Here is a 15939-nt window from a genome sequence, read left to right as displayed (position 1 = left end):
AGAGCCCAGTATGGAAACGCTACGTTGGTGTACATCCGTGGTAAACAAATGTGGCGGCCGGAAAATAATGTAAACATCTGGAACTTACTTTGGCTATCTAGGCGACTTATTATCAGTACTGAACAAACAAGCATTTACATAAGCACTTTTCCTAATGCTCTAACTTCTAAAAGGGCTCAAAATCATGAGATAAGTATATATTTTTCAACAAACTCGATCGTGGCCTTGTGTCACGCAACTTCATAACCCTGAAATTCAGATGCTCTGGTTTCCAAACGAAGCACGCCATCGAGCTGTAAAATTGTAAACAGATATAAATATACCCCCTCTTATGCCCGATGAGGATAAAAACTGTGGTGGCTCTTTAGTTTTGGATTTTAGAAAGTGATGACGTCACGTGAAAACGATCTATAAACTTTCCCCTCTATCAACTATGAGTGTAATTGATCAGGTGCTAGATTTACAAAGCCCTCGTTGCTAACGAGCTCTAGAAGACACCAAGAAAGGAAACTGAATAACATCCTCGAGGTTTCGAGAAAAAAAAAAATTCTTTCTGCACAAATTAGATTACACGACTCGAATAATAAGCTTATCAATCCATCTATCGAATCCCCTGCTGATATGACATAGAAATCAGCCGAGAATTATTGAATTTTTGTTGGTTAAAAAAAGAGGGCATTTTTCGTTAATTTTGTTGGTCGAGGGTAAAATTATTCCCAAGATCATCCGGAGACCGCCGAAGATTCCAACTTGGCCCGAATAACATCTTCAGAAGATGGTTCGAAGTCTTTCGAGGAAGAATTCTTCTGTTGATAACATAGAGGGCAGAAATACTGAATTTTGTTAGTCGAGGGTAAATAAAAATTACTCCGAAGATCATCCGACTATTCCAAATGTGACCCGAAGAATCTCTGTATCTTCAGAACATGATCCGAAGTCTCGAAAACTTTGAAAATCTCCAGCGTTACCGAAAGTCAAGCATGAAACAAATTTTTGAACTTGGGTGCGTAACATGTCAGGGTTTGCCTTTTTTCGCTCTTTCGAGGTGGTCCTTTTTCATAGTGCCTTAAGGAGTCAGACTACAGTTAGCCTCACTTTTTCTTTTTGTAATAAAATTCAGTTTTCCCGCCAATTTGAAAAGGGTACAAACATGTCATGTATACGCACTTTATTTTTTTTACCACAATTGCTACTAATCTCGCAATCTGATTGGCTAATTTGCCGTTGTCGATTAGAGTCCAAGCAACGCTGCTCGCGTCAATGTGTCACGCTCTTGGTCACGCTCTGATATTGTGGTAAAGAACAATCATTACTCTTATCGACAACGATATGCGTCATCGCTGTGGTCCAAATTTGTTGTGGACTCACAAGGCGCAGCCTCATTTTGACCACTGCATATCGTTGTCGATAAGAGCACAGACAACGCTACACATTCGATTTGTTAAATGTCGCAAAGTCACGCCACGTCATACATCAATCGCGCGCGCTAGGGAAGAAATATATAAACTATAGCCTCCATTTGACGCGGAAATAATGTCCTAGGACAAATATCCGAGCCTATTTTCGCGCCAAATAGAGGCTGTTGCGTTTATTATCCTTCAAATATTTTTCGAAACAAGCGCGGTTTTGAAAACTGGAGAAATTCACTCCCATATTCCCCAGTTTTAGTTTGGGAATATTTAGTGACGTGACGTGCTTAGACCAATCACGCGCGAGTGAAAATATTTAATGGATTGTAAGAGATGATAGATAGCCAACGAAGCGCGTAGCGCCGAATTGCCTATAATCATCTCATATCAAACAAGCGCAAGTGGAATCATTGTGTAACTGAAAAACTCCCCCAAAATATAGAAAAATAAACTAAAATTGAAATAATGACGCCTGCAAAAATAAGGCGTACGCTTACCATATTTGTAGAGCATGGTATAATGACTCATAACCCATGATGACTAAGCCAATGAAAACTCTCGAGTTGCGTTATCCAATGATTTAGTTTTTAATAAAAGCAAGTATAGGGTTTGGTACCGGCTGCGCCAACTTCGCCTGCCGTTTACTCTCTTAAATGATTTTCTACATTTTAACAAAAAAAAAAAAGAAAAAAAAAAACAGGCAAAAAATCGGTACATGAGAAGTTATTGCGCCTTTTCTGTTCTCGTGTCGTCAGCCTTATTTCGAAAACGAGGACGGAGACCCCGCATTGTTTTTCACCTTTTGGCAAAACATTATGTTTACCTTCCTGCATGGCGAGTGTTTAAAAAATTGGGCACGTGGGAAAATTTTGGGCGCGAACTTCCTTAAACGTTCCTAACCATTGCGCAACATCAATTTCTCTTTAGCAAAGGATAATAAAGCCAAAAGAAAAACTGAAACAAAAGTCAAACTTGAACGGGATTTAAACCTATGACCGTTACGATATTGGTGCAGTGCTTTGCGAACTGAGGTATCAAGCCAACTAGGAACAGTTTAATTTTTGCGATCATTGTCGTAATGTATTCTTAGAAAACAAATGCAGTTTGTTTCTTGACTTGTAGACGTACTCGTCCTACAACAACAACAATAACAACAACAATAACCATATTAAAGTGTCAAGCCTATCCAGCTGAGGGTAAAGACCCTTTACCAATTGAGGACACCTTAAAAAAGAAATTCTAAAAATAATATTAATACAAGTACCTAATTATCGATTAAAACTAGAAATTCAGCTATTATAATCACGCTAAATGGATCATTTGATTTAAAAAAGGCTAAAAAATATCACCTTTTTACAATAATACTTTGCTGCTTACAATAATTGATAAAATAGTATCAGACAGGCTTACTGCTCCTTTCAATAACATGCGGACTCTGAAATTCAAAGCTCAACCGACAAATGCGTTTTTCGCTACCGTCAATCAAATGTTTGGCGGCTCCTCCCAGCCTCCGACTGTGCTATCTAAACTGTGCTCGACGATTTGATTTGGTTATCGCGCGCTCGGCAATAGTCGGAAGCTGGGAGGAGCCGCCGAACATCTGATTGACCGTAGCGAAAAACGCATTTGTCGGTTGAGCTTTGAATTTTAGAGTCCGCATGTTATTGAAAAGCGCAGCAAAAGTCAAGTGCTTTATAAGACATCTCTTCCTTTCTTGAACCAGACAATGGTACGAGATCATAAGTACCAAATTTTAAGTAGAGAAATCCCAAGAATAAGGGCTCGGATCGCCTAATAAAAAACAGTTTGGTTAAAGAAAGGTTTTCCTAATAATTGAAAAATCTGTCGATACACTTCTCCAGCTCCTTACTGTACATCAGTGTTTCAGTGTTAGATTTTGTCCCTGTAAAGAAAAAGGGAGGTTTCAATTTTGATTCAAGTCACACAGCTAGGTAACCAACTTACCAAATTCATGAAATGTTGTCTGCGCTATTAGAAACATACCTTTATTTTTCAAACGCAAATGTCACGTCATCTCCAATCAGCATAAACGGCGCCCAGCTGGGAACCTTGGTGAAGCCATGATCTCTCATCCACTTCGTGGCCGCGAGAAGAGATACACTGGTACTTTCTCCACGAACAAGGTGCTCGTAAAAACGACTCATCAACTTCTTTGTTGCATTGTCGTCTAGAGCCCACAGTGCCACCAACACTGAGCGTGCCCCGGATCCTAGGAACGCGCGAGCGATTCCAACAACTCCCTCAGCTCTAATTTGTCCACGGCCACTGTGACAACAGCTTAGTACCACCAGTTTAGCCCGTACTTGAACTTTAGCAATGTCAGACATTTTCAAAAGGTAATCGTCTTCTTGTGGAATCCCGGTGGTGGAGGCTGGAGGGGCAAGAGCAATTTCTCCTCTTTCAGCATTGCCATGTGCAGCAATATGTATGAGACTCGCTGACTTCATCCTCTCAAGTACCGCTGGCTTCGTAGCGTCCTGTCCTAACAAAGGCTGAACGCCCAGCCGACGTGCTATCATCTGTGCTTCCTTTCTTGCGCCAGGCAATGGGTAGAAGTCTCTCTTTTCACTTCCCCTGTAAATCACCTTCCTACCAACATCAGGATCTCCCACTACCACAGCATCAGTCTGACTGTGAAAGTCTGCAGGACTGTCCTGAATGAGCTTGAGAGTTGACAAAGAAGGAACCACGCGGATTCTGAAATTCTCTGATAAATATTTTCCTCTTTCATTGAGTAAAGCTGGAAATGGAACACGGTACAGGCTGCGATCAGGAACTATGATGATTTCAGGCTCATCAAGTAAGTCAGATACAGGATGGACGAGCAGTTCGTAGAACAAAGTTAGACTCGGTTCGGGATCACCCAAATTCCCAGGCTTACCTTGTCGCAAAGTTGTGGGGCTCCCTTTTTGACAAGATTCAGGATTTGTTTCAATGTTATTGTCACTTATAGATCGATCTTCGCAAACCTCCGCGGGTAGAATACCAAAGCTTTGGAAGCTTTCAGCTATGATAGCAAAAAATTCATCCAAATCACTAGCAACCTTTGTTAATCTGGTGTGGAGAGTCTTTTTGTCCAGTTCAATTTTTCGAAACTGAATGACACCGCTTGTCTTGAGAATCTACAGAAACACTCTTTGCTCAGAATAGGAAATGTATAGACAAGTGCAGTTACTTTCTTCCTTCATGACATTTTCAACACCAGTCGATGATTTCGGATCAGCTGACATGCGTTTTTCAGTAGGGTACTGAATTGCCATCAAGTCTGCTAGGGCTCTAGCCCGTCCAAGCTCTGCAACATTAAGAGCATCCTCAGGATTTCCAGCATCACAAAACAATTCACTGAGCAGCTGGTAGGGAAAAACATGCTCGTCTGCAAATGATATCTTCATTTGATCGCTGTCTTGAAGAAAACCACGCATTTTTTCGGATTTTTCAATACTTCGAAACAAAAGAGAAAAAGCCTCCTCATCTTTCTTTAGTGATAACTTCGTCAATGTAAGAAAACTATAGCAGGAAAACTCAAGTTCAGCGTTTCCAATATCTTTACCTGTTGAAAGGACCTTTTCAAGATATTCTTCGGCCACGTCATGATCGCCAAGAGATTGAAACGCGCGCCCAAGGGCATGGTAACAGGCTCCTTCCAGTTTTCTGTGTCCAATTTTAACTGCAATTGCAAGTGCTTTCTCAAAGCAGGCTTTGGCTTTCTCTTTATCACCAAGGGATAGAAAAAAATGCCCTTCGTTGCAGTAACATCTTCCTTCTGCTTCTTTATCACCACTTTCCATGCTGATCACAAGTGCGTCATCACAATATGATTTACTCTGTCTGTATTGTCCAAGAGCGTTAAACACAGCTGCCAGGTTTAGATATGATGTTACTTGTCCTCTTCGGTCACCAATTTCCATTTGGATCTTCAGCGCTTTCTCATAATATTCTTCAGCCTCGCAATATTCACCGAGAAAAAAAAAACTCATTTCCAAGCTTTCCATAACATGTTCCTTCTTGTGCTTTGTCACCAATTTTCATGCTGATCGCAAGTGCTTTCTCGTAATATTCCTTAGCCTTGAGATATTCACCGAGAGACAAAAACACATTTCCTAGGTTGTCATACCATGTCCCTTCTCCTGCTCTGTCACCAGTTTCCATGCTGATTACAAGTGCTTTCTCGTAATATTCTTTAGCCTTGGCATATTCACCGAGAGAACGAAACACATTTCCTAGGTCTCCACACACATTTCCTTCTCCTTTTCTGCGACCAATTTTCATGCTTATCGCGAGTGCTTTCTCGTAATATTCTTTAGCCCTGACATATTCACCGAGATAATAAAACACATTTCCTAGGTTTTCATAACATGTTCCTTCTCCTGCTCTGTCACCAATTTCATGCTGATCGCAAGTGCTTTCTCGTAATATTCTTTGGCCTTGCGATATTCACCGAGAGATTGAAACACATTTCCTAGGTTTCCATAACATGCTTCTTCAACTGCTCTGTCACCAGTTTTCATGCTGATCGCAAGTGCTTTCTCGTGATATTCTTTAGCCTTGCGATATTCACCTAGACAACAAAACACATTTCCTCGGTTTCCATAACATGCTGCTTCTTCTGCTTTGTCACCAGTTTTCATACTGACAGCAAGTGCTTTCTCGTAATATTCTTTAGCCTTGAGATATTCACCGAGAGACAAAAACACATTTCCTAGGTTTTCATACCATGTCCCTTCTCCTGCTCTGTCACCAGTTTCCATGCTGATTTCAAGTGCTTTCTCGTAATATTCTTTAGCCTTGGCATATTCACCGAGAGAATAAGACACAGTTCCTAGGTTTCCACAAATATTTCCTTCTCCTTTTCTGCGACCAATTTTCATGCTCATCGCGAGTGCTTTCTCGTAATATTCTTTAGCCTTGACATATTCATCGAGAGAATAAAACACATTTCCCAGGTTTTCATAACATGTTCCTTCTCCTGCTCTGTCACCAATTTTCATGCTGATCGCAAGTGCTTCCTCGTAATATTCTTTAGCCTTGACATATTCACCTAGACAACGAAACACATTTCCTAGGTTTCCATAACATGCTTCTTCAACTGCTCTGTCACCAGTTTTCATGCTGATCGCAAGTGCTTTCTCGTAATATTCTTTAGCCTTGACATATTCACCTAGACAACGAAACACATTTCCTAGGTTTCCATAACATGCTGCTTCTTCTGCTTTGTCACCAATTTTCATACTGATAGCAAGCGCTTTCTCGTAATATTCTTTAGCCTTGACATATTCACCGAGAGATTCAAACACAATTCCTAACTCTCCATAAGCTACTGCCTGTTGTTCTCTGTTACCAGTTGTTCGTAGGACTGGGATTGCTCTCTCAAGAAGTTGTTTTGCCTCAGCATACATACTTTGCTGCCGATATATCCATGCTAGTGCTGTGCTATGCAAATTTTCTTGGACTGTATCGCCACATTCGCGGAAAATGGTGAGAAGTTTCCTGCCGTACGCTATTGCATTTGTATGATCGCGAACACGGCAGTACGCCCTAAACATGGTGTAACAGATCTTTTTGTGGATGAATTGGCCTAATTGCTTTTCTGTACTCAGCGCTTTGTTACTGAGCAAAACCAAGTTTTCCTTGCATAACTCGATGGCTTTTGAAGCGCGACCAATGTTGAGAAGAAAAGTAGCAACAGCTAAGCCTATACGGATGGCTTGCATAATTTCTTCTTCGTAATTCATGACGCCTTCCTCGGTAAGTCTTGTAACTGAAAAATAAACCGAGTAAGGCTGAGCTTAGAATTGTGCCGTATTACGTAATGAGCCTTGTGTCATTACGAAGAAGTGCCGGGACTCGAAGAAGCCATGTTTGAGCAAATTTCCGTGAAGGGGACCCCCATATAAGGGCTTTATAATAAAGCCCTTATATGGGATTTTTCCTCCCCTCCCCGGAGCAAATGAGCATGTTAAATCTGTGCATTATATCATTAAGTCTGACAGAAAAAAAAATGGCAAAAGAGTGCTTGCTTTAAAATGACCGAATTCATATCAGGTGTACAAATTAATTTTCTCAATTCTGTGGTTGAACATTTTCGGTACGCAAACCACGAAATGTTGGAATATACGAATCATCTTTGGCTATAGGAAACTTTTCATGAGTAAATTCAACCTTGTTAAAAGCTGGAGTGACTATTCAGGTCCGTACATGAATAAGCTTGTCAAAAAGTGAGTTGAAGAAGCAAACGACAAATGGCAAAAATTACGTCTTAAGTTGTTTTCTTTCTCTATAATACTGAAATTAATCCATAAAATAGACAAAATAGACAAAAAGTTCTCCTAGTCGCCGGAAATTCTCATCTTCTCTCTTTACCGTGTAAACGGCAAAACATTTAGTGCAAAAGTCTCCCATTCGCCGTGAACGTTTTTCTAAATTATCCGCCCTTTATTGTCGTGAGATTTTTCCTACAGTTCACGGTAGCATTTCGCTTGTTTCGGACTTGTTACGGTAGAGCTTCTCTGAAGTATTTAAGTCTTTGCCAAACAATATTTTCCCTTCTTAGTTAAACTCGTAAAGATTTAATATAAAATTAAGGCAAACAATTCAAGGTAAGTTGTACTCACCGCGCCAATGTTGAAATAAAAGTCTGAAGACTAGCTGGTATTTCTTGCATGAAGTGAACTTTACTATCAGGTTTGTTGTACACTGTTCGCTTTGGAAAGTAAAACGCCGGATATGCGTAAGTACGTCATACAGTCAGACGTTGCAAAGGAAATTAGAAAATGAAATTTTCAAGTTCTTCTTTTCAGATTTTCCATTTTCCAAAAAAACTGAAATTTTGAAATGCTTTGTTTTAACCTATTAATATCATTTTGGATTTTAAAAAATGGACAACGTTTTTCAGGTTTACAAAATACATGTATCGACAGTAACGTCTGTCATCTTTAGTTACAACTGGAGTGAATTTTAATGTAGAAGTTACTATACAAGTTTTGTGCAATAGCTGTTACCTAGAGTAACTTACAAAACACAAATAAAATACGTAGGTTGAAAACAAATAAAAACAAAAGTTGAACGCAGAGAAAACGTGCAGAAGCAATTTACTATAGACCTTCAGGGGTGCCTTCCGGAAAATGCTTTCTGTACGCGCTGCTTTAAAGAAAACCATGGTAAACTATATATCATTGTAAAACTAATAAACTGTAGAATCCGAAAATAACAATACATTTTGCTAGTTTTGCTTTGATGGCCACGTGCAAGCCTTTAAACGCAAAAATGACCGCCCTGGCTGAACTGAATGACCAGCCTTTGTGTTACCGCGGACATCCAAACTGAGTGGACATTATCAATCAGGAGTTGATGGGCTAACAAAGTGTGTGAGGCTTTTTCGATATTTCTATTGGTTGCTTAGGAAATCCCTTTTAAAGTTGGACAATAGAAAATTTTCTGACTGCTGTTACTCAATGGGACGCCACAGGAAAGATATTTCGATTTTCGCAAAAGCCTCACACACTTTGGTGCGCTAATGTCAGACGAAGATTTTGGCCAAGTTTCGTTAAAATCCGATAAATCTACATACCCTATTAATTCATTTAAATAAAGGTAATTCACGCAAAAATAAACTTTGAGGTTTCGGCCTCGAAAGAAATTCACATTTTTCGCACCTCACTGAAGCGGTTGTCAACGCGGCCATGCCGCCAACCAATGAAACGCAGCTTTGAACTCCCTAGCCGTTTATAGTAACGCTTCCCGGGAATGAATGTACAATGTTTATATTTACAGTATATCTTTCTATCTTACATCGGGAGTAGCGAGGTCTGCCGTGAAGCATTCAGCAGCTTATAAACCGAATCAGCAGATTAATGGTAAAGAAGGAAAAGGGAAAAAGAGGAATGATAGTGGAATAGCCTTGAACAGGCCTACTCAGCGAAGACAAACAGTAGACTGCAAGGCTGATACTACGTGAAAAACGTTTCGAGACACCAACATGACAAGAACCGATAAAGTAGGATCGCAACAGTGGACAGCTGTTTCGCCCTTCTTGGGGCTTGTCAGCACTGTGTAGCGAAGATATGTAACGCCTACTCAGCGAGCCGAGTCGAGTGCGGATATTTACACATTTAAAAAAACCTAAACGCATAATTCATCGGCCTGTTTGTTTTGCTAGAATATGGAAAAACATTCTTCGAAGCGGAGGAAAGGAGCGTTTGGAGAAGCTGCCTTGTCAGATATAAGCGATTAAATTCGCCGGTCTGATTCCGCGGCAATCAATTGCAACTTCCGTGCCAGAAGAAGCTAGAGCAGGGAATCGACGAAACATTCGCTTGCGATCTACGCTTACGTTCAAATGTGGGACCGCGAAGACCGTGCAAAATCACTTAAGAGACGAAAACAATCAACAAAAGCGGAGATTTCTGTGGAGAAATTGCAAGATGTAAGGGATAAACAAAAAATGCGAAATACGACTCCGCGGATGAGATCGATCAGTTACCGCGAAAATATTACTGCTCAACTCAAGGGTTGACACATTTCAATTGGCTTATCACAGTTTGAAGTTTATTGACTCGTTTTGAAAATTTGCGTTTTCGTAGATAACTCGTTCGCGTTTTAAGTTTTTAAAGTAATTTTTTTTTGTAAAATTCAGATAAAGTTGAAGTCTTGAATTTTGTGTAAAAAAATAATTTTGAACAATATAGGCCCTCGAAGGTCCACAGTAACCTTAAGTTTCACAATTTCTTCAGAGGGCTACTTTTATCGAATTTTAATTTTTTAAACAAAAATAAAGGTTGCTATGAAATCTAACATTTTTCAAAAGATTTTTTAAATAAAAGTTAATAAAAAAAAGCTGTCATAATTCTCATAGCGCGTCGATTTTCTGCGCGGAGCAGCTTCACCCTTGAGCTCCTAATACAAGGGCTACATTAGCAGTTTCTTGTTTACACCCGATTTCGCAGTTTCGGTTCTCCAATCCTGAATTCCCTCTTCCATCATATCTATCACTGCTTATGGTCTTCAGGTCAGGAAACGTGCTCTGAAAAAAAAAAAAAAAGAGAGAGAAATGTTCTTAAACAGCGAAAAAATCGAAGCAAGGAGCTAAGAAGATGACAAAAGCGCAATTCCTCAAAGACAAGAAGACCAGGCTTGTAATTCTTGCATGAAGTGAACTTTACTAGCAGGTTCGCCTTGGAAAGTAAAACACCGGATATCCGTAACTACGTCAAAAAATCAGACGTTGAACGAGGTAATTAGAAACTGAAATTTTCAAGTTTTTCGTTTCAGATTTTACATTTTTCGAAAAAACCTGAAATTTTGAAATATTTTCATTTAACCTATTAATATCATTTTGGATTTTAAAAAATGGACGACGCTTTTCAGTTTTAAATACATGTTTCGACACTAACGTCTGTCATTGTCAGTTACAACTGGAGTGAAGTTGAATATACAAGTTAATATACAAGTTTTGTACAATAGCTGTTACCTAGAGTAACTTACACAACACGAATAAAACACGTAGATTGGAAACAAAAGAACAAAAGGGAAATGCAGAAAAAAAAAAAACGTGCAGAAAAATTTAAGATAAAAGAGAGAAATTAGCCTGATGAATTGACGATTTAAAATTAATGTACACAGCTTCTTTAATTTTTACTTGAAGCTTTGTGGCGGATTTATTGTGTGATGGGCAAACATAATTTCCATCCTAAATTGTTTACATAAAAGGAGCTAGTTAGAGACTACTGAACTTAGTCTGCTCTAGGGTAATTTCAAGTCAAGCTTTCGTTTGCGTTACCATATCTTTTAAAAGGTTTATTTCAAAAATACATTTTGAGGCAAATATCATGAGAGCAAGTTTTCAAACGTGTCTTTAGCACGCTTTCTTGGAAATACGATATAATTCGAACTAGAAACTGTCTTCTTGTAAAAAGAGTATTTATGCCCCTTGCTTCGTCACTATGGATTGTATTTCACAATGTGCATTGCTAAGACTAAGCTCGGTTTGCTGGGAAGAGAAATTAACTGACACAAATCTTTGCCAATTTGGCCATTCAGTTAAGTGGTCGTTTATTGTAAGATCATCTCAAATTACAATAGAACTGGAAATGAGTACCTTTTTCCAGCAAAGGTGAGTGCAAACACACCAAAGCCCTGAACGCGTTAACGAGACAGGGCCGCCCCACCCAAAGCCAAAGCAATGCACAGTGCACCAAGTTCCTTAACAATAACCAACCAATAACAACTGAAACATGATTATTGCATCTAACCAAGTGGCCCCTGTACACATGGTTTGATCTACTACTGTTAACTTGTTAACCGTGGCGCAAAACATTTAAGTTGTGCTAAAAGTTAGTTGCAACTTTTAGGAAAACAATTGGCCTCTGCACAAATGTTCCCGATGAGGCAACTATATAACAGGGCAAAAGCTCTGCAGGAACTATCCTCTAGTAACTGAAACTGTCTTAAGTTATTAAACCAAGTGGACCTTGCACACAAGGTCTGATGCACAAATTGGTAACCTGCCTTCCAACATTCAAAATATCCAGGTTAGTCTCAAGGTTTGTTGTACCTTTTAGGAAACGATTGGCCCCTGCACTAAAGTTCCCGATCAGGCAGCTAGATAACTTAACACCAAACAAATGTATGTTGCATTGTTAGCCCGTGCACAACAGCTCTGAATGAACCAAGTGGCCCCTGCACACATGGTTTGATCCAGACATTGTAAAATAAAATCATTCTAAGATAAGTTGCACCTTTCAGGAAACAGTTGGGCCCTGCACAAATGTTCCCAATCAGTCAACTCTATACGTAACAGAACAAATATATCAAGTACTGTTGGCTACCAGTAAGATACACACAATGCAGATATACTTGGCCCCTGCACAAAAGATCTGCACCCTGCTTGAGGAATAATACTATATAGATAAATGTTTTGAACTGCAAGCATGAGCATATGGCACTGGGTTAAGTTATATGTATGGGATTATTAAGAACACTTTTTGGAAATACGATATAACTCGAACTAGAAACTGTCGTTTTGCAAAAAGTGTTTTATTTTATGATCTAGGTATTTCAGGATATTCAAAGACAGATTGTCATATGACATCAATATGACTTGAAGGTGTAAACAACCCACCCACAGTGTTTCGATTCTCTAACTACCTTTCGAATGAGATGCGGAAAAAGACGTAAGAAGCAAAAATATCACGCGAACACTTAGACTGAGGGGTGGCATGGTGGGGGGCTGGAATGACGAGGAGGGAGTGGGGGGAGGAGAAGTAGAAGGCGTGTCTCGTCTTTTAAATTTCACCATTTCTTTAGAGGGCTAATTTTCTCGAATTTTAACAAAATTAAAAGTTGCTATAAAATCTAACATTTTTTTCAAAATGTTTTGTAATGAAAGAGGGTGTCACAATCCTCATAGCGCGTCAACTTTTTGCGCGAAGCGGCTTCACCCTTGAGCTCCTAATACAAGGGCTACATTAGCATTTTCTTGTTTACACTCGATTTCGCAGTTTCGGTTCTCCAATCCTGAATTCCCTCTTCCATCATATCTATCACTGCTTATGGTCTTCAGGTCATGAAACGTGCTAAGAAAGAAGAGAAAAGTCTTTAAACAGCGAAAAACACGAAGCCAGGAGCTATGAAGAGGGCAAAAGCGAAATTTTTCAAAAGCAAGAAGACCAGGCTTGTATTTCTTGCATGAAGTGAACTTAACTATCAGGTTCGCTTTGGAAAGTAAAACACCGGATATCCGTAACTACGTCAAAAAATCAGACGTTGCACGAGGTAATTAGAAAATGAAATTTTCAAGTCTTTCATTTCAGATTTTGCATTTTTAAAAAATCCTGAAATTTTGAAATGCTTAGATTTAACCTATTAATATCATTTTGGATTTTAAAAAATGGACGACGCTTTTCAGTTTTAAATACATGTTTCGACAGTAACGTCTGTCATTGTCAGTTACAACCATTGTCAGTTACAGCTGAAGTTGAGTAGCGTCTGTCGTCGTTAGTTACAACTGGAGTGAATTTTAATATACAAGTTAATATACAACTGTTTTGTGTAATAGCTGTTTCCTAGCGTGACTAAAGTAACTTACATAACACGAATAAAATACGTGGATTGAAAACAAAAGAACTGAAAAGGCAATGCAGAAGAAACGTGCAGAAAAAATTAAAATGAGAGAGAAATAAACGTGGTGAATTTGTATAGGTAATCATACGAGTTCAATTTGGAATTTATTTCTATGCGTGAGTTTTTCAAAAAGCTGAAATTGCACGAGGCGCTTATTAATAATATAAACATGAAAAAATTCGCGTGGAGTAAGTGCCGACAGATCTTTCTTGAAACCTTTTTTCTCATTCGAGAAAACTTTTTTCAATGTTTCCGCACTATATTTTCGTCATCATGTTACGTGATATCATTGGCCAATCATAATCCAGAATTACGAAGTATAATTTGCATTGGTGTTACACTTGAACTGCACTGCTCTCAGTCAATCAGAATCGAATAATTTTTTCATGTATATAATTAGCTGATTTAAAGTAGGCTTTTCTCAATCAGAATCGAGTAATTTTTTCATATACATAATTAGCTGATTTAAAGCAAGCTTGTCCCAACTAATGTACATAGCTTTTTTTACTTGAAACTTTTTAGCGGATTTATTGTGAGATGGGCAAACATAATCTTCTATCCTAAATTGTTTACATAAAAGGAGCTAGTTAGCAGTTTAGAGGCGACTGAACTTATTCTGCTCTAGGTTGATTTCAAGTCAAGCTTTCGTTTGCGTTACCACTGCTTTTAAAGGTTTATTTTTAAACTAAATTTTGAAGCAAATTAAGAGAAAGTTTTCAAACGTGCTTTTAGAACACTTTCTCGGAAATACGATATAATTCGAACAAGAAACTTGAAAAATGAATTTCATAATTTTTTTTAAAAAAAGGATGATATTCAAAGACAGATTGTCACATGACGTCAATATGACTTGAAGGTGTAAACAACTCAGCCCTTTGCGTTTTCCAGCGAGATGCAAAAAAAGACGCAAAAATCAAAAATGTCACGCGAACACTTAGAGAGGTGCGGAGGGTGGGGGGCTGGAATGGAGGGTGCTACGGGGGGGGGGGGGGGAGGAGAGACGCGTGCTTCGCCTTTCAATAAGGAGTTGAAGAAAACCATGACGGCAACATGAACGGAAACGTCGCTAAACAAAAGGTTTAACGAGTAGAACAATGGACGAGCACGTGCATTATAATTCTTGGTACATTTCTTTGCCGTTCTCTGCGAAACGGAAGCGTGAAATTCTGGATTTCTGGGAAACCTAAATAACAGCGGCAATTTTTTCACATTTTTATTTTAAATTTATCCCGTACGTGTATCACAGATTCAGTTTCCTGATAGTTTTAACAGTGATAAACGAAGCAAATGACTTTACAGTATCGTGAGGTTCGTAATTAAAATATAAATTCACTATTTAATTGACGTTGTCCTCGCCGTCGCCGTCGTGGTTTAAACTCCCTTATGCTAAGGGAGGAACTTGAATCACGCGACTCTCTTGTAGATCCTACCTTGGCTGCGTTTATCGTATGCGGTTCCTTGCAGTTTATGGTTTCCCGGTCGAAACCTGGAGACGAGCCGCTACCCACACAAAGAGAAGCCTGTTGCTAAGAACACCAATAAAAAGATCAGGCAACGAACCAAATTGTCTTGATAAAACACCACATTCTTCGTAATGCGTCTTGAACGACGCGATACGAAGGATATTTCGTCTAGACGTATAAAACGTCTCATGCCCGTCTTTATACTAGAGACGTATAACCAGATGAACTAAAAAATGTTTGTCCAAGTTCGTCCAGACGGATAATGCCTCTTTAGTATAAAAACGGCCAAAACTAGCAATAACTAAGCGGAAAGCTATTGTCAGAGACCAATGAAATGTCTGTGCGATCCACCCCATCACTTTTTCTTTCAGTCGTTAAACTCTTGAGAGAATTAACGGAGCGAATGTGGCAAGAGTATTTTGTTTACAGTTATTGTAGCCTGCGCAGCAGCCGTTTCCTTTCCTTTTCTAGGCGGAGAGATCGAACAAGCGAGCGCGTAAGCAGGGGCGCGAAGAAGCGCGCCTGGGGTGAGAAAAAGATGGGGAGAAATGGGGAGGGGGTGAGTGAGTGAGATTCCCTCCCACTGCTCCTTATATTTCGTACTCACTCGCATAGGCATTTTCCATCCCTTTACTTGCTTTTTTCGAAACATTAACGTCTGTTACGCATGCTATATTTATTGTGTAGACTTCTAGCTGTATCAAATTTTCAGCTGTAGCTGAAACTTTAGCTGCAGTTGTATCAAATTTTCAGGCTCGATAGTTTAAATGACCTTTCTTTTGGGGGTGGGGGGTGGGAGAGGGACTGCCATTTATCAAAGCAGGAAAGGTTACTGTCAAATATATGATAACTAGATTAAATAAGATTTAACATGGGTAGCTTAAATTGTTGACCGTCAAGGAATCCATCAGTTTGCTTCAATACCCTTT

At 39.2% G+C, this 15939-nt stretch overlaps 1 pseudogene across 1 annotated transcript; it reads right to left on the bottom strand.

Annotated features, from left to right (window-relative positions):
* Positions 1 to 1972: 1972 nt before the first annotated feature.
* LOC149104765 (uncharacterized) lies at positions 1973 to 7255 on the bottom strand (annotated as a pseudogene). The gene is made up of 3 exons (XR_016201243.1): positions 5404 to 7255; positions 3414 to 5186; positions 1973 to 3312 (listed from the first exon to the last, which is right to left on the bottom strand). The product of XR_016201243.1 is annotated as an uncharacterized LOC149104765 (transcript).
* Positions 7256 to 15939: the final 8684 nt, after the last annotated feature.

Source organism: Orbicella faveolata, unplaced genomic scaffold (genome assembly GCF_042242905.1).
Source record: "Orbicella faveolata isolate gen_17 unplaced genomic scaffold, um_ofav_v1 contig_34, whole genome shotgun sequence".
NCBI classification, from domain to species: domain Eukaryota; kingdom Metazoa; phylum Cnidaria; class Anthozoa; order Scleractinia; family Merulinidae; genus Orbicella; species Orbicella faveolata.
Note: the sequence above shows the minus strand (reverse complement) of the source record. Positions and strands in the feature narration are given on the sequence as shown.